At 31.1% G+C, this 25,690-nt stretch overlaps 1 long non-coding RNA gene across 1 annotated transcript; it reads left to right on the top strand.

Moving 5' to 3' along the window:
• Nucleotides 1-7,741: 7,741 nt before the first annotated feature.
• On the top strand, nt 7,742-25,398 carry LOC112126853. Its single transcript, XR_002910264.1, has 3 exons — nt 7,742-7,791; nt 7,861-8,050; nt 25,145-25,398. It is a non-coding gene; the product is annotated as an uncharacterized LOC112126853 (long non-coding RNA).
• Nucleotides 25,399-25,690: the final 292 nt, after the last annotated feature.

The following is a 25,690-nucleotide window of genomic DNA, read 5'->3' as shown; positions in this document are numbered from 1 at the left end:
TGTTAAGATTTTAGTAACCTACTTTCAATTCCCGCGTTTAGATACGTCCGCAGCAGCACTGTGTCATAATCATACTGCGATAACTTGATGACTTCATTTTTGGTTCATACAAAAAAATCCACCATAAAAAAGTAAAAAAAGAAAAAAGTTAAAATTAATTATAAATTTAATTGATTTAATACTAAATGAATGCACATTAGGTATTGTGTAGATTAAAAATTGGAAGTTATGTTGTTTGTTTGCAATGGGAATTAACAAAACTTACGCTTTTTTAACATAAATTATTTTAGTAACAGTTGTGTTATAATTTTTCCTTCTCGAAGGTGGAATAATAGGTCATCTCAAAAAAACAACCAGTTTTTCTTTCAATCCACACGTTTCGGATTTATTTTAATCCGTCCTCAAGTGAGTTAACGTAGTGGTTAAAACAGTGGTCGTCAGTCATTAATATTTTGTAACAGTTTATTTTAAAAAAGATCCAGTGTGGTACATATTTAAGTCTTTCAGACTCCGAACAAATGATTTTAAAAAAACTGTTTTAACCACTGTGTTAACTCACCTGAGGAAGGATTAAAATCCGAAACGTTGTGGATTGAAAGAAAAACTGGTAGTTGTGTTAAGGTTACTTAGTGTTAAGCATGCCCACGGATTTTAGTAACCTACTTTCAATTCCCGCGTTTAGATACGTCCGCAGCAGCACTGTGTAGTACTGCGATAATTTGATGACTTCATTTTGGTTTGTACCAAAAAAAAAAAAAAAAAAAAATCCACCCTAAAAAAGGTAAAAAAAGAAAAAGTTAGAATTAATTATAAATTTAATGCTAAATTAATGTACATTAGGTATTATTTTTTTAAAATCCGGCTAAAAATTTGATTAAATGTAGTAGATTAAAAACTGGAATTTATGCTGTTTGCAATGGTGATTAACAACAATTATGCTTTTTAACATAACTTATTTTAGCAACAGCTGTGTTAAGGTTACTTGGTGTTGCTACGATATCTTGCTGACTTCTTTTCAGTTCGTACAAAAAGATCCACCATAAAAAGGGGAAAAAAGGAAAAAGTTGACGTTAGAATTAAATATAAATTTAATTGATTCATTGATAAATTAATGTATATTCTGTATTGATTATTTTAAATCCGGAAAAGGATTTGATCAAATTTAGTAGATTAAAAACTGGAATTTATGTGGTTTTTTGCAATGGGAATTAACAAAACTTGTGGTTTTTAACATAAGTTATTTTAGTAACAGTTGTGTTAAGGTTACTTAGTGTTAAGCATATTCGCGGATTTTAGTAACCTACTTTCAATTCCCGCGTTTAGTTACGTCCGCAGCAGCACTGGGTCATAATTATACTGCGATAACTTGATGACTTCATTTTTGGTTCATACAAAAAAATCCACCATAAAAAAGTAAAAAAAGAAAAAAGTTAAAATTAATTATAAATTTAATTAATTTAATGCTAAATTAATGCACATTAGGTATTATTTTTTTTAAATCCGGATAAGAATTTGATCAAATGTGGTATATTAAAAACTGGAATTTATGCTGTTTGCAATGGTAATTAACAACAGTTATGCTTTTCCACATAATTTATTTTAATAACAGTTGTGTTCATATTTTTAAAAAATTTTTTTGCTTTGCCCGTTTAGGTATATTGCTACATACCTCTTCTTCTTTTTTGTGTATTTTATTTCAATTTATGTAGTATGCATTTCTTGTTATTATCATTTTGATTTTATTAAATTTCTATTTTGTTTCTGTTCATAAATGCACCTATGGAGTTGAATATTTTTTGGTTTTCCACTCTGCCCAGCAAGATACTGCACCTTGTGGGTAGGGGGATGCCATTATTCACTAGGGTTTTTATGAATTTCTCTCTTTACATCATTTTCTGTATTATTTATTGGAATTTGAGGGAAAAAAACAAAAAACCCTAAGGTTTGAAGTTAGATTTAATTATAAGTTCAATTGATTTAAAGTTAAGTTAATGAACAATCTGTATTACTTTTTAGAAATTTGGAATATAAATCCGTCTAAATTAGTAATTTGACAACTTTAATTTATCTGTATTGTTTCTTTACAATGGTAAAGAAAAAAATTAATTAAGCTTTTCAACATAACTTGTTTTGGTAACAGTTGTGTTAAAGTTATTTCGTGTTAAGCATGCCCATAGATTTTAGTAAGATATTTTCGATTCGCGCTTTTACATTATTTTTATCTTGTTGACACCTTTTTTTGGTTTGTAAAAAGAGAAACAATATCTGAGGTTTGACGTTAGATTTAATTATAAATTGAATTGTTTAATCTTAAATTAATGCACATTCTATGTGACCTTTTGGAATTTGTGAATCAATCAAAAGAAATCGACCGAATTTAGTAAATCAAAAACTGAAATTTAGGTTATTAGTGTAACTTGTTGGTTAAGCACATATTAATTAACTTACGATTCCCGCGTTCTACAATCTTCAATCGGTTTAATCGGGGGAAAAGAGCCGTTCAAAATTTTCAACATTAAACAAAAATTATTCAGAAATCATGAGATGCGTCTGGTGTGATAGGTTTCGGAAAAACATTTTCTTTATCGTGCCAACGTTTCGATCTTTATTGAGATCATCTTCAGGGCCTGGAATTTACAAACATCGTTTACATTTAACAAATACATTACTTTGATTGAATATAAAAAATATATTTTGCATTGTATAAATTCACTTTTCTACATCCTAAATGTATTTGTTAAATGTAAACAATGTTTGTAAATCCCAGGCCCTGAAGATGATCTCAATAAAGATCGAAACGTTGGCACGATAAAGAAAATGTTTTTCCGAAACCTATCACACCAGACCGCATCTCACGAAATCTGAATAATTATCGATTAACGGTCACTAATCACCACATTAAACAAAAAGTTGTTCAGTTTGAGCTTTTACTGAACCAAAGGATGCCATACCCTGGGTTAATGTCTGAGAATCCTGTGTAAGTCCGGAAACGGACATAGGAACAGGCCAACCTGACCTTTGTAGGGTTAATATCTGAGATATGTCCAGGACGACACCATGGCAATACTGCTTCAGTTCGAAGTACTTAATTTTTAGTCCTGATAACCGTAACACGATTTGGAGAGAATACCTTCTCTTACTCACATTGCTATATTAATAGAGTTAGAATAGCCATGATAAAGGGTAAAACCACCCCATGTTTTACTAATAGTAGTATAAATCTAACTTAAAATAAAATCACACATGCCTTGCGTAAATAAAGCAAAGATTACAACGGTACACTTCTAATATTCAAGAGCGCCAATCTGTATATATTTTAAATATAAATATTCTTTGTAGAAATAGACTAAGGCATTGTCATTTAAACGCCTCCCATTGTGTTAAGCTGAAGTAGTTCAGGCGAAGAGCAAAAAGCGATAAACGGCGGACCCTCAATGAAGTTCCGATATGCGTTCATTGACTGTGAGACCATTCAACTGTATTTCATCCAATTTCAACGGTTGACTACTTCTTCTTAGACATCCGAATTCTGCCTTAACATTTAGGCTTAATTTTAACAATTTTCTGTAAGGAATTAAATAGGGAAAATGTAAATTTATAATAAAAAAGATAAACCTTTTTGTCAGAGTAGGAATCTAATGTGTTAAAATGCTAAACTTTCCTTTTATTCAAATGAATAGGCTTGAATTTAACACGTGCAGAAAATTTGTGACGACCATGCATTTCACTGACAACTAAAAACCTTCATTTGTTGATTTTGATTACACGACAAGAATATTTAACACAATATTCAAAAAATTCAAAACTACAATTCACAAACGATAAAAACCTAGAAAATACGTACAATATTAACAATGGGATGTTACAGAACGTGAGAACTTCGATTTCAATGAGCCTTTTTTGGGTATTACTAGGTCGAAAAAATATTACACACGTGTCTAACAGTTCTTGTAATTGACATAGTTTATTTTTAAAAATAATTTTCTTACTTTGCACTATTTCATGGTTATGCATAACATGTTACAAAAATGCAAAGATGCTACCGACAAAGTTTGGAAAAAAACCGGATTCGTTATAGGCACCATTTCAAACCTTTAAGTACAAACTTTTATTAAAAAAAATATATTTTTGGGTTTGATCAGAAGGGAGTATTATTTTTCGTCCCGATGTCCGATTTCATTTCAAAATTCCGTAAAATCTCAGGATTTTATCCAAATTTGACTTAAAAAGCTTTATTAATTTTCTTTCAGACTATGTCAAAAGCGTTTATGTTTTAGGGTAATATAATGAGAAAAATAAGGTAAATTAACAAAAACTCTTAGGACGTTTCATTTTTTTAAAATCTCCAATTGTAATTTATTTACGGTAGCCCTTATGCCATTACTAGCCGTTTATAAATTTCTAAATCCATATAAATTTTACACTAGATCAGTAAATTTGTGTCAAAGTTATCACCATTCTATGTAAGGTATTGGTTGAAATGAAAACGCTAGCGTCACGAGCGAGATTCGAACCCACGACCTTTGGCTCTAACCACCATTTCAACCAATACCTTACATAAAAAGATTAATTAATTGAAAGATGTTATTTGGTCAATCGGACCACGAAATATAATGGATTTAATAAGTAAAATGAAGTATATCTTCACTTACAGCTCTCCGTGGCCATTTCATTTGTCGCCGAGAATCGAATCCTGATTACACATTTGAAAAATGGCAAAAAAAGGAGGGAAAATTCGAAAGGTAGGTTGAAATGGGGAGTTGGTGTCCACGTGATAGGTCAAGTGGTTAGAGCAGCGGTGTATTGAGCCGAAGGTCGTGGGTTCAAATCCCGCTCGTGACGCTAGCTTTTTTATTTCAATTAATACCTTACATAAAAAGATTAATTAATTGAAAGATGTTATTTGGTCAATTGTACCACGAAATGTAATGGGTTATAACCATTTTCGAAACAATCCAGAAACTTCGAAGGCCAGCATTTCGTGTAAAAAAATAAATCCTTTTTAATTTTCTCAAAAATTTATATTAAAGGGTTTTTGGGGTGCAGTAAAAAAATTATTTCTTGCTACAAAAATATGTTTTCAATAAATGGATTATGCATTGTAATTATGATGCGTGGATCTAACTAAGATCAGATAAAGCAAGATAAGCTACTAAGATTATATGTTTTTCAATTTCAAAAATTATGCCAAAATACCAAAACGACGAAAAAAAAGAATAAAAGCGGGAAATGTCTTTGAAACAGCACAGATTCATAAGTGATAACCTTTCATATTTTTTTCTCTTAGTTTATCTTTAGTTTTTTTATCGCACGTCACAACAATTCCTCACATATTTTGAGTCTTTTAATAAGGAAAAAGTGTATAAATCTTTAGGAAAGCTTAAAAATGGTGAAAAGAGAAACGACACCTTGCAATAATCCTTATATAATCCCTTATCCGAATTATATAATACTGTAAAAATATAATGGATTAAAAATATCAGAATAAATCATCCAATTGTAAATTCACATTCAATTAAAATTTCAGTAAGAAAATTGGTCAGAAAAGCTTATCAACGACCTCTTAAATAGCATATTAAGTGATTTTTTTTAAATTTAAAGATATCGGTTTATCTAATGTTTAACTTCTTACGTCGGTTTTATCAATCTTGATATTATTTAATTTGAATAAGGGATTATTAAAAAACTTTTTATTATACAATTTAAATGATTGTAATAATTAATTTAATTATTATTCAAATTCGATTGTCAGATATCAACAATGGTAAAAGGTTGATTTTTCAGATTGATTTAGAATTAATCAGACTATCGCAGATATGATTGTTGATGATCAGACAAATATGGGTCTGAGTTTTTCTATTGACCTATTGACCCCCCTCCTCTTCACTATAAAGCAATTCCATCAAATTCACCATGATTGTGATTGCCAAGGTGGAGGATTATCACTGTACGAGTGTATATTTGATTTTAAAGTTAACAGTTAGAAAAATAAACACGATTTTTCTCTTACTTCTAAGTGACCCTATTGTAAAGTGTAATTTTGGTCTGATGTATAGTTACGTCTAAAGGGTGAATACTTTTAACGTAATAAATCTTTGTGTAAACAAAGAACTTTCATAAAATTTCATCCATAAAACGTAGTTGGATACGGATTGGTCGATTTTGAAAATTTCACTTTTTCCTTTGACACTAAGCACATTCCTGACGAAGACTGTTTTGGTCTTGGTAGAACTGCCTAACCGAAGTGGCTGTCCCGTAACCCGTCTAATATTTCAAATTCATAAAAAATATGTACAGATGTGTCAGGTTTCTCCTGACAGAATCTGCATGTTTCTGTCTCTGCCATGCCCTTCTTTCTTAGGTGGTAGTTAAGACGGCAGTGGCCGTTATAGAGGGCTATAATCTCCTTTAAATCAAGCTGAGAGAGAGGACTTCGCCTTACTTTTACGAGATTAATAAATCTGCTTGCCTAGAACCTTGTGTTTTTGTTCAGTGCTTGAATTTTCATCGAGCTTTCCAGTAGCTTAAGTTCACACTCCAGTGCACGTAGTGCGAGACGGTGCCCCCTTTTTTTGGCTGTCTGTTTCCTTCTATACCTTCAAGTCCCGGCACCTATTTGAAGCTAATCTTGTTGTCTTTTTCTACAGCCATTGGGCGATTTAGGCACTCGCAGAAAAATTTGAGTTAAAAATCATACTCATTTAGTGCCTTTATATCTTCCTGACTGTTTAGTTGTTACGTTTTTTAGAACATTCGCCAAGTTATGGTCTGCATTTGCATAAAAGCAACAGGCCTACCACAAAAACAAAGCATAATAAAATTTATCCATGATGAAAAGTATTAAAAAAGAAAAATGAGAGTATAAACACAAGAAATCCAGGGTTACTCTGTAAGCCAAGCTCCAATCCCGATCGTGAAAAAGCTTCGGAGGAGCTCCAATCACACGTATATCGTATTGCAGAACGGAGCAAAATATGGAGAATAAAAATGAATGAAAACAAGTGCACCCATATTACATTTACCCTCCGAAGCGAATGCACAATACACCTCAACAACATCCCTATTTCCAAAGCTGACTGGGTACGATACCTTGGGCTCTACCTTGACTCATGACTAACGTAGATACAACACATCCACATAAAAAGGCAAGAACTGAATAGATGAGTCGGACTACTCTACAAACTACTCGGACGCAAATCTAATTTGTTGACAAAAACCAACTAACACTGTACAGAACACTGAACCCGATTTGGACATGCGGACTAGAACTGTGAGGCACCGCTAAACCTACCAACATCGAACGAATGCATCCTTCCAATCCAAAATCCTTAGAATTATAGTTAACGTTCCTTACTATGACTCCAACGCCACCATCCACAAAATATCCTTTGTAAATAAATTAATCCCGTCCAAATTCACCCAGTTCCACGACAAACTGTCTATTCACCCCAACCCACTAGCCCAATCCATATCCAACATAATCCATCCCTACAATCCTGTCAGCCGAGTAAAGCGGAGATGGCCTCGGGACCTCCTCATCAAGGACTAACCTTGCACAAAACTGGGAGACTCCCCTCAACACATGATATACAGTGTATAAATATAAATAGGTAGATAACCTCAAATTACGAGATGCATATTTTATTAATACAGTTAGTAATAAAAAAAGATAATATGGCCATCTTCTATACAGGTCTTAGTGCTTATTTGCCAATAATTAAGTTGTTTTTAGCTTTGTCAAGTTTAGAAAATGAGAAGCGGACAACGCAAAACTAGTCAGCCCCACCACAGGTTCGCCCCAAAGAGATAGCCGATAGGTAACAGAGTGGGGCAATTGTTTCATTCAGTTCTCCTTTTCAGACTGTGTCATCGCCAGTGAGTGAAGGTTGCCGTCGGTAGCAGGGGTAAGCAGACTGCGCTGTGCTGGATCAGGTATCGAGTTACAGGCGTACATGCGCACTCACCCAGTCGGTACAGTGTTGTCTAGGGGGGATGTACACCGTTCCAGTCTAACCCATCGTCAGACAGGGCTTAGCTCAATTACACTAAGGTAAAAAAGGCAAACCCTTTCACTATAGATAAAAAAAGCATCATGCAACAAAAAATATATTATAATAGATTTTTTTATTTGTTCAAAGCTTTGTTATTTTAAGTCGAGTATCGGGGTTGAATTCTCGGCCACACCTCTTAAACGGACAATCGGGTCGAAATGAGATAAGCAGATTAAGAGATAGATTAACGGTAAATACGTGAAAAGATTTTATGTAGACGTGCCGGTCGAAAAGGCATGAACTCTTGCCGCTACGAGGGAAGATCAATAGACTATTCGGCCTCAGAATGAAAGAGCACAAATATGCGGTCGCGTGTTCCGATCCAGTACCACTTCAGTAACAATATCACACAATGTCATTAATGATCTTCTTTGATAAAAAAACATCGGAGCAAAATTTATCGTTCAAACAACCTGGGGTAAAAAATTAAAATTGAAATCAACATATAGTAGTTAAAAAATATTCAATTGAGTTTAAATAGTCATTCAAAAAATTTTAAACAACTTGAAGTAATATTATATATTTCTTTTTGAAGTAAAATTATTATTTATCTTTTAAGAATATGTTTATATTTATATGACCCCACCGCCAAATACAGGATTGATTCTTTCAAATTTATGTTGAAAAGTCAATAATTGACTCATGTTCATAATGGTTTCACGACAGATTACTATTTCAAATTCTAAAACTACAACCAAATCAACATGTAAATAGTTTGGCAGAATCGACGAAAACAAATTTTCTTAAACGCAGGACATATTGATAAAAAAAAATCATTTGAGTTCAATTAACCAATCAGAAAGATTTCAACTTCAGTTTTTCCTCGAAGACTTGCCATCGTCTTTGAAGTAAATATATACATTAATTTTATTAAAATTCGGTTATATAAAAATAAAATGTAGTATGATTAACCTTGTCCCACCACAAATACAGGATTGATTCTGTTAAGTTGAAAAGTCAATAATTGACTCATGTTCATAATGGCCCCAAGACAGTTTCCTATTTCAGATTCTAAAATTAAAACCAAATCAACGTGTAATATTTTATAGCAGAATTGACGAAAACAAATTTTCTTAAATGCAGAAGTCGACAAAATAAAATCATTTGAGTTCAATTAGTTAATCAGAAAGTTTTCAACTTCCCGTTTTTCCTTTAAGACTTGTCATCATTTCTGAAGTATATATACATATACATTAATTTTATAAAAATTTGGTTATACAAAAATAAAATATAGTACGACTGGCGTCGTTCCACCTCCAAATACCGGATTGATTCCTTCAAATTTAAGTTGAATAGTCAATATTTGATTCATGTTCATAATGGCTGTTTACAATGGACGATTTACTATTTCATATTCTAAAATTAAAACGAAATTAACGTAATTGTCACGGCAGAATTGACGAAAACAAATTTTCTTAAATGCAGCACACATTGATTTAAAAAAATCACTTGAATCAATCAGTCAACCAGAAAGATTTCAACGTCACCTTTTTCCTTTAAGACTTTCCATCATCTTCAAAGCAAATATATATATATNTGATTCTTTCAAATTCAAGTTGAACAGCCAATAATTGACTATGTTCATAATAGCTTCAGGTCAGCTTACTATTTCAAGTAATAAAACTAAAACCAAATAACATCTCAATAAAGATCGAAACGTTGGCACGATAAAGAAAATATTTTTCTGAAACCTACATCACACCAGACAGATCGCATCTCACGATTTCTCAATAATTATTGATTAACGGTCACTAATCACCACACAATTCTAAAACTAAAACCAAATCAACATGCAATACTTTATGGCAGAATTGAGAAAAACAAATAGTCTAAAATGCAGAATACATTGATAATAAATATATAATACATAACATTCTTCACATTGATAAAAAAATCGTTTGAGGTCAATTAACCAATCAGAAAGATTTCAAATTCACGTTTTTCCTTGAAAACTTTCCATCGACTTTGAAGTAAATATATACATTAATTTTATTAAAATTGGCTTATATAAAAATGTAGTTTGATTGACCTCGTACCCCCCAAAAAAGGATTGATTGTTTGAAATTTACGTTGAATAGTTAATAACTGACTCATGTTCATAATGACTCCAGGACAATATACTATCTCAGAAGCTACAATTAAAAACAAATAAACATGTAATATTTTGTGGTAGAATTGACGAAAACAAATTGTCTTAAATGGAGCATACATTGATAAAAAATAATTCGAGTTCAATTAGTCAATCAGAAAGATTTCAATATCTCGTTTTTCCTTGAAGAGATGCTATCATCTTTGAAGTTAATATATACAATAATTTTGTTAAAATTTGGTTATATAAAAATAAAATAAAGTACCATTAACCTCGTCCCACCCCAAATACAGGATTGATTCTTTCAAATTCAAGTTGAACAGCCAATAATTGACTATGTTCATAATAGCTTCAGGTCAGCTTACTATTTCAAGTAATAAAACTAAAACCAAATAACATGTAATCATTATGGCAGAATTGACGAAAACAAATTTTCTTAAAGGCGGCATACATTGATTAAAAAATCATTTGAGTTTAATTAGTCAATCGAAAAGATTTCAACTTCACGTTTTTCCTCGAAGACTTTCCATCATCTCTGAAGTAAATATTTATATTAATTTTATGAAAAATTTGGTTATATAATAATAAATTATAGTACGATTGACCTCGTCACACCTACCAAATACAGGATTGATTCTTTCAAATTTAAATTGAACAGTAAATAATTGAACTCATATTCCTAATGGCTTCAGGATAGTTTACTATTTCAAATTCCAAAACTAAATTATTCAGAAATCGTGAGATGCGGTCCAGACCGCATCTCACGATTTCTCAATAATTATTGATTAACGGTCACTAATCACCACACAATTCTAAAACTAAAACCAAATCAACATGTAATACTTTATGGCAGAATTGAGAAAAACAAATAGTCTAAAATGCAGAATACATTGATAATACATATATAATACATAACATTCTTCACATTGATAAAAAAATCGTTTGAGGTCAATTAACCAATCAGAAAGATTTCAAATTCACGTTTTTCCTTGAAAACTTTCCATCGTCTTTGATGTAAATATATACATTAATTTTATTAAAATTGGCTTATATAAAAATGTAGTTTGATTGACCTCGTACCCCCCAAAAAAGGATTGATTGTTTGAAATTTACGTTGAATAGTTAATAACTGACTCATGTTCATAATGACTCCAGGACAATATACTATCTCAGAAGCTACAATTAAAAACAAATAAACGTGTAATATTTTGTGGTAGAATTGACGAAAACAAATTGTCTTAAATGGAGCATACATTGATAAAAAATAATTCGAGTTCAATTAGTCAATCAGAAAGATTTCAATATCTCGTTTTTCCTTGAAGAGATGCTATCATCTTTGAAGTTAATATATACAATAATTTTGTTAAAATTTGGTTATATAAAAATAAAATATAGTACCATTAACCTCGTCCCACCCCAAATACAGGATTGATTCTTTCAAATTCAAGTTGAACAGCCAATAATTGACTATGTTCATAATGGCTTCAGGTCAGCTTACTATTTCAACTACTAAAACTAAAAACAAATAACATGTAATAATTATGGCAGAATTGACGAAAACAAATTTTCTTAAACTTAGCACGTATTGATAAAAACATCATTTGAGTTCAATTATTCAATCAGAAAGTTTTCAAGTTCTCGTATTTCCTTTAAAACTTGTCATCATCTCTGAAGTAAATATATATATGTATATATATATATAAATTTGTTTATATAAAGATAAAATATAGTAAGATTGGCGTCGACCCACCTCCAAATGCAGGACTGATTCCTTCAAATTTAAGTCGAACAGTCAATATTTGTTTCATATTCATAAGGCTGTTCACAATTAGCTTAGCCTATGAAATATTAATAGCTGTTTACTATTTCAGATTCTAAAATTAAAACGAAATTAACGTAATTTTTGTGGCAGAATTGTGGAAAACAAATTTTCATAAATGCAGCCCACATTGATTTAAAAAAAAATCACTTGAATTCAATTAGTCAACCAGAAAGATTTCAACATCACCTTTTTCCTTTAAGACTTGCCATCATCTTCAAAGTAAACGTATATATTAATTTTATATATATATATATATATATTAAAATTTGACCTCATACCCACCCCCAAACCAGGATTTATCTTTTCAAATTTAAGTTGAACAGTCAATAATTGTCGCTGATAATGACTACGGGTAGTTTTCTATGTCAGGTTCTAAAGCTAATGCCCAATTAAAATGTAATATTTTATGTCAGGATTGACGAAACGAAATTGTCTTAAACGCAGCATACATTGTAAAAAAATTGAGTTTATTTAGTCAATCAGAAACATTCACACTTAAATTTTTTTTAAAGATTAAAAGTTAAATTAATATTTCTGTAAGTGTATATGATGTAAGTTTCTAAGCTTATCATCGTCTCCGAAGTAAAATTTTATATTGTTGAAATTTGTTTTTATGAAGAGGAAATATAGTAGGATATTTTTGTAATTGCATTAATTCCAATTTAAATTGCACATTCAATAATTATTCAATGTGACAATAGCTTCAGAAAAGTTTACTAGCAAAATTATATAATTTTTAAATAATTTTATGAAATTTGTTTACATAAAAATGAAATATAGTAAGAATGACGTCATCAATTTTAATTTAAATTGCACAGTCAATAATTGACCCAATTTGACAATAGCTCCAGGACAGTTTACTAACAAAATTATAGTCTCTGTAAATTTTTATTAAATTTGTACAAAAATGAAGCAGGGTAAGATGGACCTCACCCCTAATTACTTGTTAGTATAATTTAATTTACTTTTAAAAACTTTTCCTATCGATCACGTATCAAAATACGACAGAATTTTCACCGAGAATTATGAAATAAAACGCGCAATGTTTGCAAGTGGGTTTACTTCGGTAAAAGGATTCCCCTTCAGTCGTAACTATATATTAGATCAAAATTACACTTTACAATGGGGTCACCTGTGTGAGGTAAGAGAAAATCGAGCTCCATATTGTGTCATAACTTTTTCTAACTGGTCACTAGGAAAAATTAATTACTATGCCACCCTGACAATCACGGTTACGGTGAGTTTAATTGAATTGTCTCCTGGTGTACTGAAGGAATCAATTTATCAATGGAAGGACTAAAAAAAGGCCCATATTTGTTCATGAAGGATCTTATCGGAAGCGTTTGATAAATTTTAAATAAAACAGTTACTGAACTTTTACCATCATTGATAACCGATAATCATAATTAGATAACAATGATCTGAAACATAAGTGATATTTTATATAAAAATACTACTTAAAATATCGATTATTTTAAAAACAATACTATTCTGGTTTTGTTTATATCTTTATATATTTTTTAAATTTATGTTTGCAAATTGAAAGTTTATATTATGAGGACTTGCACTAAGTTAGATGACTTTTTACGAAATGAAAATAGATTTTAAAAACTTTTTGTTTTTGGAAAAAACGCCATTTGTAAGTATCCCGGGTTCGAATCCAGCGGCCGTGCATTCGAACCCGACATACGTACAAATGGCGATTTTTCCAAAAACAAAAAGTTTTTAAAATCTATTTTCATTTCGTAAAAAGTCATCTAACTTAGTGCAAGTCCTCATAATATAAACTTTCAATTTGCAAACATAAATTTACAAAATTTGGAAAAAACGCCATTTGTAAATATGTTGGGTTCGAATGCACGGCCGCTGGATTCGAACCCGGGACCTTTACCTTACAGTGATGAACGCCGTGTCAACGCCTAAACCGTTGCGGCCACCGACGCCTCTAAAACATTTGTCGGAATTTTTCTCGTCTTTTTGTACTGATAATTTTATAAATTTCTATTTATGTCATACAACTTTTGGATAATAATAAGTGGATCGTAGCGAGAAAATCTGCATCGAAGGGCTTGGTGGTTTAATTTTTCAAATAGACCTGGGCGTGTCGAGTTGGCCCGATTATTTGCAATACTGGCCAATGTAATAAACGAGGGGAAAATGCGGTAAAATATTTATAAACCAGTTTTAACATAGGCCAGCACAATTATGTCGACAAATAGTCGATTTAGAAAAAAAAAAAAAAGAATGAAAACATCATGTTTATTTGAAAGAAATAATTATTCAACGCACAAAAATAATTGTAATAATTTTTGTCCAGAGGCAATACTTAATATTAAAAATAATTCGTTTTATCTTTCAATAAGACATGATAAAAATCTAATCTGGTCTCTTCTAAGTAAAAAAAACGTAGTTGGCGTAGTTGACCTATGAAGGGGGAAATAATCTAAAAACAATTCTGAACCATGTACAATAAATTTTATACTTTGTGCCATAATGTTTTTAAAAAACTTCAATTTTTATCTGCTAAAAATTCGTCAAGCTAAAAAAAATTAAGCGAAAAATTATAATGCAAAATATAAGTTTTTTATTATATAGAATTCTTCCCATTTTTTAAGCTTTAGCATGAAATTTTAACATTTGTATAAACACGAGGTCAATATTTTTTTGTTCTTACGTAAATAATAAGTTCTCAAATTTTAACTCATGTCTATATTATAAAAAAATGCCAATAATTAACCCAATGTTAAAAAATCATGCAATGCTGTCTTAAATAGACCAAACTTGCACTTTTAATAACGTAAAAAGTTAAATATTTAAATGAAAAAAAATCGAATGGTTAGGAATTGTAAATTGACGTAAAAGATAACTTTTTTGTTTACTTGTTGTGTCTTATATTTATTATTGACATTATCATTACATTAAAAAAAAAATATATGTTTGTGTAAGGGCTAGTCAAATTTTTCAACTTATCTTTTTGAGAGGAAAAGAACTTACTTTTTAACAAACTTTTTTTAAATTTTACGAACTTCGGTGATGTTTGTCAAAAGCTTATCTTGCATATTTTAAAATTTATATAAAAAAGTAAAAACTTCAGCGAAAATTGATTTAAACTGGGAAATGTTTTGAGGTTTGGGATGCGATCAACTCTATCTCGATCTTCTCCGATCATCCTGGTCCGCTGGTTATCAATGGCTTTGCCAGTCAGACAAATCGAATCTCGACATTCTCCTTTCTTCTCCAGTAAATGATTATCCACAGGCAGTTATAACGCAGTCAGGCGTGCACATCGAGAATATGCGGACCAACATTATCAGGAACGATTAGAATACAGTTCATCTTCACAACCACGCACTTTTATTAATTTTGGTTTGATCTTTAGTTGCATAACGGTAAATAAAAATGTGTAATGTTTTGATATTTGTTTTCATTACGTAACCTACTATTTGACTTACAATATCAGCAGTGCTTGTGAAGTGAGATTAAAAATTTTCTAAGATGAATCAGCCCCACTTGAAGATCCGTCAATAGAAATTCAGAACTTCGAAAATAAAGATTCTTGTTGTTCGTCTTAAGAGCCGGGAGATAAGAAAATGCATGATGTTTAGACTAAAAAACTGTGTCAGGAAAAGTTTGATTTCATTGTGTACAACAATAGAGTAATTTTTGCTGCAGAAGTAAAGAAACAAAACAGCGATTAACCAATTTACCAGCAATTAAGAGGATCCAATATTAGAATTATGAACAAACAATTATTGAAGAAGCAAAAATTTAAAATAGATAGACTAAAATAAATAAACTATATAATAAACTAAATACGAATCTTCTTAGGTTAGGTTAAGGTTAGATAGGTTATGCAAGGTTATGGACTGTTTAAGCTTATGGATTTTCGCCGAGAAGTAAAGAAACAAAATAGCAAATCAGTAGAATTATGAACAATTAATGAAACAATTCTTGAAGAAGCAGAACTTTTTTACCTAGTGAGATAAAAATTATTTAAATAAATACAGAATCTTCTTTGGTTGGTTAGGTTAAGGTTAGGTAGAGTTACGGACTGACAAAAGTTAGAGGTTTTCGGTGTAGAAGGAAAGAAACAAAATAGTAATTTACACAGCAGGATCCAACAGTAAAATTATGAACAATCAATTCTTTAAGAAGAAAAACTTTTAATCTAGATAGATCAAATAACTAAATAAATTCAAAATCTTTTTAGGTTAGATTAGGTGAAGGTTAGCATATGTTAGGTAGGCTTTCGGATGGTCTAGGTTAGGTTATGGATTTTCGTCGTAGAAATAAAGAAACAAAATAGCAATTTACACAATAGGATCCAACAATAAAATTATGAACAAACACTTCTTGAATAAGCAAAACTTTTAATCTAGATAGATAAAATAAGTAAGTAAATTCAGAATCTTCTTATGTTAGGTTAGTTTAAGGTGAACATCGGTGAGGCAGGATTTTCGATGTTGTAGGTTAGGTTAGGTATTTTCGCCGTAGAAGTGAAGAAATAAAATAGCAATTTACATAATAAGATCCAACAATAGAATTATGAACAAACAATTCTTGATGAAGACATACTTTTAATCTAGATAGATGAAAATAACTAAATAAATTCAGAATCTTATTATGTTAGGTTAGCGTTAGAAATTGGTTAGGATAGGTTAAACAAGGTTAGATACTGATAAGGTTACGTTTGACATTTTCAGTGCAGAAGTAAAGAAGCAAAATAGAAATTTACATACCAGGATCCAACTATAGAATTAGGAAAAAATAATCCTGGACGAAGCAAAACTTGTAAAATAGATAGATAAAATTAACTAAATAAAATCAGAATATTCTTAGGTTAGGACAGTGTTTGGGACTGGTTAGATTGTTAGGTTTTATAAAGATGTTATATTATTTGTTACAAAATATTTGCTCCCTATTTAAATCTAAGAGCTAAATCTTGTTTGTTTTTTCAAAATGTTTAAGCCTTTTTAAATCATAAATAAAACATATTTTGTTTTTTTAAACGAAATTACCCTTTCTCTCATTTGAAAAGTAGTATTTGTCCCCATTTACGGTTTCAATCTCTAAAAAAATCTTTTAAGTTCCATAAATTTATAATTTTATGTACAATATTGACTGTTTATTTTGTATGCAAAACTAAAATGGCTATCGTGTTTGAAAACATGACTAATCTATGTAAACCATGTTTAAACCGCTCGGAACACTTTTAATCCTTTTGTGATAATTCCTTGAACCGTTGCAACTTTCTCTTCGAGTTTTCCTCGTGAATAACGTCAGTTGACAATGTCCTCGGCTGGTCACTAAAAAGTCAACCCGCCGAGTTATTCTCCTCCTTTGTGCCCTTCGGTTACTTTAGAATCTAGCAGATAGTGATATTAATTTTTGGTCCGCTGCTTATCTTTATTGTCGAAGTATATATTTTAGACATAACTTAAAGAAGATTTTCTCCCTGTTTCAACGCATGGTTCAACTTTTGGAGATATTTTTGCAATTAACTTTCATTGAAAACAGTTCAACGATGAATTAGATTGCAGTTGGGAATTTTCAACAAAATAAAATACCTCAGGCGAGTTTGGATAACTTGAATTCCGTACAAATCCAACCCGAGGTTTAAAGAGCTTGGATGTCTTTATTAACGGGACCGGAAGGAAAAGTTGGAATACGAAATCCAGCCGAAGCTTATTATCAGAATTCGTTTAAACCCAGTTAGAAATGAACTTAGCAAGGGAACTTTTAATATGTTACTTAATATTGATGGTTCCTGAATAAAAGAATAGCCTTGATTTATCCCCTGGCTAATTACTTTTACTAATTTATTCATGTTTGTATCAAAATGTTCGTATTTATTTTATAATTTCTTTTTCAATTCGCTGGTTGGGCCAAAAGGTCAAGCGATACTTTCTTAAAGAAATAACTTTTTAATTATTAAGTTTTTACAAAAGTCCTTAAACAAGAAAAGAAAAAGTAACTATATACAAAACACAACCTGAGTTATCAACAAGAAGTTAGCAAGTGAAAAATAGGATAAAAATATGGTCAATGGGAATTATTCTTAAGAAAAAAAAATCGCAGAATTTTCCAATCTATACACAGAGGGCATTTGTTAACCTATAAATAATATGTATGCTCCTACTGTATAAAAAACCTACACATGGCATCAAAAATATGAACCAATTGAAGAAAATACTTAGTATGGTAAAGTCACCAATTATTGACACTTTTTCAATTTTCCAAATAACTTTTTTATTAATTGACCTGTTATTCTGGTTCAAAGGTTTTCATAATTGTCCAGGACTTTTTTACAGATTTCGCTGATAATTTTTGCAAAAATATTTTTAAAAAATATGTTTTGAGCCGAATAATGTTGACAATTTTTTTCGCCAATTGTTTACATGCAAAAACTGTTTATCGACTGGGAACTAACCTATTATTGACATGTGTGTACCAAGGTATAAGCAGATGATTCATCCAGATCGCCTTGGTTCACTGTTTCACTTTAAAAAAAAATCTTTAACGGATTATCCGGATAGGTTTTTCTCAGCTGACTTTAAATCTAAATTAAGTGGCCTATAGGAATACAAATTTATTATTTACTAGTTGACCTTGTTTGGTTTCACGTTAACTTTAAACCAATATTTTTAAATTGAAATTTATTCCAGAGAAAGTTTTGGGAGAGTTTTATATATATAAAGAGGAAAGTTTATGGGCGGTCAAACAGCTGAGGTCATCACAGGACCTCTGTTGTCATTCTTTTTCCAATCAGTCGCATGTATTCTCAAGACTTAATCCTTAATTAAAGCGGATTGTAGCTTTGAATAAATCAGAATTAAACTTAATCTTTAATACCTATTTCATAATCCGGGAGGTTCAATCAAGTCAGGAACTAATAAATAAATTAAACTTAACAATGAAGGTGTGCGGATGGAAACTTTTCCTTGGTAATTATCACAGGAAACTAAGTAGTCTTACTTGCCCTTTCTTATCGTCCTTGGGGCACGTATTTCCCGTCCGTTTTCTTTTTTTCTATTTCAACTCCTTTACACATTCAAAAGTACGTTGGTAGGTTTGAAATTTGCAATTTTTGATCAAATGTACAGGTTCTTGGGATTTTGTTATTGCCTGAAAGGTCGTGGGATTGAATGGGCTTTCTCACCATCACAATTTCTTTTCCCGTTACACGCCGTACGTTTTGAAAGAAACAGAACGGAAGAAAGCAGTTTTGGACAAGATAATAATAATCCGGTCTAAATTTGGTGAACCGTTCAATCTTGGCCATAGTTACGCAAAATATAAAACTTTTTTTTTTAAATCCCAATATATAGATAAAAATAATCTGTATAGTCTGTATTCAGAACCTAATTGTCATCTGCTTTTGAAGACAAACGAAGTACAATTAAAAACTAACTTTCTACTTGCAAGCAGGAAAAGTCTCAAAAAACATATAAAATATATACATAATAATCCATTTATGTTTAGTGGTCTAATTGATCATATTAATTATTTCAATTAATTATTCTTTTTATGTAAGGTCTTGATTGAGATGAAAAATTTAGTGCCAAGAGTGAGATTCGAACCCACGACCTTCGGCTCAATAAGCCGCTGCTCTAGCCACTTGTTGTCACGACAGATCAAGTAGCTATCGAGCCGAAAGTCCTGAGTTCGAATCCCCCTCTTGATACTAACTTTTCATCGCAACCAAGACCTCACATAAAAACAATATATACTAATATTTTTTTAATAGCTCCATAACACACGATTCCGTATAGTTTATGACGCGTTTTCGCAGAATGTTCCTAGAAATTAGAATAATTAGCATCGATTTGTTGCATTGCGCCAATTAATAAGTTTGCGTAACTATTCGACTGAGAGTTATACAGGGAACCAGACCTTAACCGTTTCGCTGTGAACTAGTATACAGCGACCTTTGATATCCGCAAGCCGTTTGTGACTAAACTCTAATGAGTTTTGAGTAGGCAGTGATCGATTTCACGTTTATACGTCTATTTGAAATGAAAATTTATAAGCCTGATCAGCATGTCAAATTTCCCACTGACGAAATTTCTGCGTTTCCAATCAAACCTATGTCCAATATTGATACCGATTCACATAGTGTTTATAAAATTTATTCGATAAAAAATTGAACCCGATTATTTGTGTGTCAAGTTGTTAGGTAACAAAAAGCTTCCTTTGCCGTTCGATTAAATAGGATTCGAACGCATGAAAAATCTCTCGGCTCCGTTCCACTTTCCCTTTTTCTCTTGGCTATATCCTTCCTTTGATCGTTCTTTCGCCTTTCACACCGTGACTCACGTAAGCTGCTGAGATATCTCTAGTGTAATATCAAGGATATTCGCTGGATGCCTTGTTAAATTCCCGTTGATAGATTAAATAATTTTAAAAAATCTATATTTCCTATTCGGCTATGGAATTTGTGAAGGATCGGCGAGCCGTTGCTAAATTTCGTTTTGTGCACCTTAGTGTGCTTCGGGCACATAGTGTTGGTACAAGTTTTACTCGGTGTGGACGAATTTGAACGTAAAGAGAGATAGGGAAAAGCGAGAGAGAGAGGGTGAGAGGGAGAGAGAGAGAGAGAGAGAGAGAGAGAGAGAGAGAGAGAGAGAGAGAGAGATTTTGGAACGTGGTTCAAATAAACAGGCAAATTAATTGATGCATTTTTGTTTTGCGGATTAGCATCATTTGGCAGACATTGGCACAAAATCCAAAACAAACTTACAGATAAATTAAAGCAATCAGAAAAATTTGTGTCTGAGACCTGTGAAAGGAGAGATAGATTCCTTTTCATCCTTATATTTTTTTTTAAAGCATCACAAATACTGAACAACATTAGTAACAGAATACTATTCTAATATCTTAAGATGGATAACCTGGCTTATTATTAAATATATAAAGAAAAACGAGTGAGATAAAGTTATATGTACAGTGAATAAGACGGAGATATAGATAAATAAAGATTACTACATAAAATTCTTGGTTACAGTTAACAATGATGTATAAATAAATACGATCTTTAGGTTGTATTATAAATTTAGGTCAATTTAGGTTTTTTCAACTTTTCACTACCTTACCACATAAAAACGCTTACAACTTCCAAAATGTTGAGACTACAACAAATCCAATTACACCAGTTGAAAAAACGCTAAATTTGCTGTAAGATACTTCCATTTGCAATAATCTGAATGACATAAAATGTTAGCCAATATCAGTTGGAACATGTCAAAATTACAAAATGTAAAATTTTGGTCATGATTGCACGTTCTACTGAGGTTACAAAAAAGGGGTAGAAATTCAGAAAGTCAGTTATGCATTCGAGAAGCAACCACTTTGAGCATTTCCTCTGAAAAGTTCCTCCTTTGTTATTAGGTGCTTGCTACAAGAAGAACCGTTGCATTTTATTGTATGAAGCTTTCTGGCATGGGTTTTGTGAGATTACAGATGTGTCATTTTTATTTTACAAAGCGAGTTCTAATTGATTTATTTTTACCCCCCCCCTTCAAATTTACCTTAGCTCACGTTTTCGAACATTCAATTGTTATTTTTCAACTCTACTAGAACGTTATTTAAAAACCGTGAAGCATATTAGATGAAGAAGTTTTTGTAAAATTTGACCAGTTGTAGGTTTTTTTGTAACCTCAGTAGAACGTGTAATCATCACCAAAATTTTAAATTTTGTAATTTTGATATGTTCCAACTGATATTGGCTAACATTTTATGTCACTCAGATTATAGCAAATGGAAGTATCTTCAGCAAATGTAGCGTTTTTTCAACTGGTGTAATTAGATTTGTTGTAGTCTCAACATTTTGGAAGTTGTAAGCGTTTTTATGTGGTAAGGTAGTGAAAAGTTGAAAAAACCTAAATTGACGAATATCTTCAAAACAGAGAAATTAACGAAAATTTTCTCCTGAGCATTTTTTGCTCCAAACGAAGAGTAGAATCGATTCCCTGAGTTTCGTCAGAAGGAACTGGGACACCCAGTATACATATTATGAAGAAGAAAAAAACTAAACTGCAAGTATCCATAATAACTCTTGCAACAAAAATAATTAGTTTAATTATTTTTTACCAAAAAGGAGAAAATTGTTTGTGCCAGAAAGAGAGATAGAGAATATGTGTGTGTGTGTGTGTGTGTGTGTGTGTGAGAGAGAGAGAGAGAGAGAGAGAGAGAGAGAGAGAGAGAGAGAGAGTTGTTTGAGTGTGAGTGAGTAAGAGAGATTGGTAGAGCAAAACGGAGAGATAAATGACAGAGTGAGGGAGTAACATAGATAAAGTGAGACAGAGTTATTATGATTTAAGCAAATTTCACCTGTTCAAATGAAAAATACCACTCTAATAACTTCTCTAATTTTACGAATTTCTTTTTAAAAACTATTTGAAAAGAAATAAACCTTGTTCAATTTTAACAAAAGGTTGTTGCAATTATTTATTCATAAACAAAGTTTCAGCTTCAAATATACTGTGGGTTTCAACTTTTGGCTCATAAACTCCAGGTTTTCATTGCGGTTTCTTTTGCGTTCTTTTAGAAACTTTTCACCTTAAAACAAACCATATAATTTTTTAAATTATATTTTAAATAGTTTTATTTATTTATAGTAGTTTACGATGAAACTCTCTTAACTAGGTTGAAACGGTGTGTTACACCATTTTCGGTGACGTTTTTTCATGTTGTAATCTTCCTACTATGCAATGGACTTTTTCCTTCTGCAGATCTTCAACGCTAGATAGCTCATTCAGGTCATTTGGACTTTGGGGCATAGTTATTCACTGTCCTCAAAGAAAAAATACCCTGTCAGTTAAGTCCAAACTGCACCAAGCCAAAGAGATACTATGACGTTCCAACAGGTCATACTATCCTTATGATTTCTTAATATTGTGATATATTCTATAAGGGAATTTTCTAAAAAGCCTATTATTAGCATGTTTGTATTGTAGTTTGGTCATTTTTGTAGTTCTGGCGTACCTATGATCAGTGGTGTGTCAGGGATATAAGCAGGGAGAAACAGTAATTAATAGGTAAAACTAAAGTTGAAAAATGCCTAGACGGACAGACAAAATCAGCGAGGATAGATGGACGAAAATAATCGGAAACAAAAGCCGATTTGCCTCAATACGTGCCAGTGAATAATTGTGGCAAAAATATAATTGAACAAAATTTGCTTGTTGTTTTACCGTGAACTTTTGACGACAATTTTTTTGTTAAGTGAATGTTTTTCACGCTGAAGCAAATATCATTTTGACAAGATCTACAAGGTAGGTTTTTAATAGGTTTTAAAATTCCATTAAGCCCTCTTACTTATTGCGGCTTGAAAAACTTACTTATAATCACAATCTAAAGCTGAAGTGTGGTTAACTTGGTTGAACTCTAAGCAATTGGGTCGTTGCTTAAAAAACAAGATTGGCTTGGTAAATTTTAAAATAATCAAGAGGGAAAAACACGAAGTAAAGTTCAAGAAAATAAAATTTACACTTTAAAAAATATAATTAACTAAATCTAATTAACATATATTGATTATTATTACGCTGGATAATTAAAAAATACACATAATTATAAATATTTTAGCAAATCGAACGTGTTGAATTTTTTATTCATAGCGTAAGATGTTGAATTTTACTTCAAGTTCTAAAATGTTACAAATTCAAACGCAAATAACGCTTTGAATTTAAATGAGAACGATCTTGGTATTATTGCCCACCTGACATGAATATTTAACGTCGTCAGTAATTACAGAAAATACCTTGTATCTTCGAAATAAATCAGCGTAGCGAAAAATGACTAATTACATTTAATACGGCATTAATTTGTTTATGGAACTGAAATAAAATAGTTCTATATTTTGATGAATGTATTTATATGAGTTTTATCTCATGTTTTGGAATTTGTTCTTGTACGTTTGTCGTTGTATAGTTGTAAAAAATATTATTTATTTTTTTATATTTATTTTAATCTGTTACAGTCTCAGACATACAGATGAGGGTTGGTCTTCATTACAAACAATAATATATAATAGTAATAATAATTCAATTAATTAAGGTTTTTAAGTTGAGATAAAAAACGGTGAGGTTGAGTTGGGAAGTTGGTGCCCGAGTGGATCGAAGTAACGATAGCTCAAGTGGTAGAGAAGCGGCGTATCAAGCCGAAGGTCGTGGGTTCGAATCCCGCTCGTGACACTGACTTTTTTATCTTAACTTAAAAACCTTAATTAATTGAATGATATTAATTGGTTAAGCGGACCACGAAAAATAGTGGAAATAATAATATACGTTTGTAAAGAAAATAAAACAAATTTATCCCGACATTGCATACAATAAAATGCAGTGGTAACATTGGTAATAATTACCATTTATAGATATAAAGAAAATAAAACAACAAAATAAAATATCCTGTCATTACATTTGTTATAACCCTCCAGCAATAATAACAATATACATTTTTAGATACTTTAATGAAAATAAGACAAATTTATCCTGACATAATAATAATTAATAATATATTTTTTACATTTATAGATATTGCAAAGAAAATAAAGCAAACTTATCATGGCAACATACAATACAATAGTAATTATATTAATAAACATTTATAGATATGATCAAGAAAATAAAACGATTTAATCCTAACAAGCTAATAAAAATCGATGCTATGTTTTTAGAAAATATTTTACATANATCGTCAGATGCGGTCTGGTGTGATGTAGGTTTCAGAAAAACATTTTCTTTATCGTGCCAACGTTTCGATCTTTATTGAGATCATCTTCAGGGCCTGGGATTTAAAAACATGGTTTACATTTAACAAATACATGTAGAATGTGGGACAAAGTGAATTTATACAATACAATTGATGTATTTGTTAAATTTAAACAATGTTTGTAAATCCCATGCCCTGAAGATGATCTCAATAAAGATCGAAACGTTGGCACGATAAAAAAAATGTTTTTCTGAAACCTACATCAAACCAGACCGCATCTCACGAGTTCTGAATAATTATCGATTAACGATCACTAATCACCACACACAAACTTTGAACATAATAAAATATGAGCAAAAAATGTCTAGTATACGGATTCAATAACAAATAATTTCCTTTTTTGTTTATTTTTATTAAATTAAAAACCCTTAGATTTTTTAATATTAACTTTGTATTTTATGTTTTTTGTTTCAGGTTGGTGAATTTTGCAACAAACTATTGGTATTGGTAGGTAATTGATTATTTTTAAAGATTTTTTTTTATTGAAAGCAATATTGTGTTGTGACAATTATTGATTGAGTTTATGGTTTCAAAAACATTTCCTTGCTTACTGTTATATTAGCGTCGTTGATTTACAATTTGATATATTTTAAATAATATATTGTAATGAATAAGGCAAAAGATGGAAATTGTATAAACAAATTGGAGTTATACTATTTATTACAATTATGTATTTTCAATAGTTGTTATATATATTATAAAAAGTGTATATTATATTTTTGCCTCGATGGACCTCATTGTTTGATGTGAATGTTTAAATTAATAAACCCTTTCACGATTTTACTTAAAAATCAAGTTTGGGGTAAAAATCACGATTTCTTGGACAATTTTCGTTTTAAATATTGTCAGTCTTTAAGTCGGAGAATATCAGTAAGCAGAGCCGAAACGGAGAGGCCAAAATAGGAGATAGCATTAAAGGGACAAGAGACCATGAAGGACAATGAACTTTGAGAGAGAAAA

This window comes from Cimex lectularius, unplaced genomic scaffold (genome assembly GCF_000648675.2).
Source record: "Cimex lectularius strain Harlan isolate CLEC.00 unplaced genomic scaffold, Clec_2.1 scaffold187, whole genome shotgun sequence".
Lineage (NCBI taxonomy): Eukaryota > Metazoa > Arthropoda > Insecta > Hemiptera > Cimicidae > Cimex > Cimex lectularius.
The sequence above is the reverse complement of the archived record's forward strand: the minus strand, read 5'-3'. Positions and strand labels throughout refer to the sequence as shown.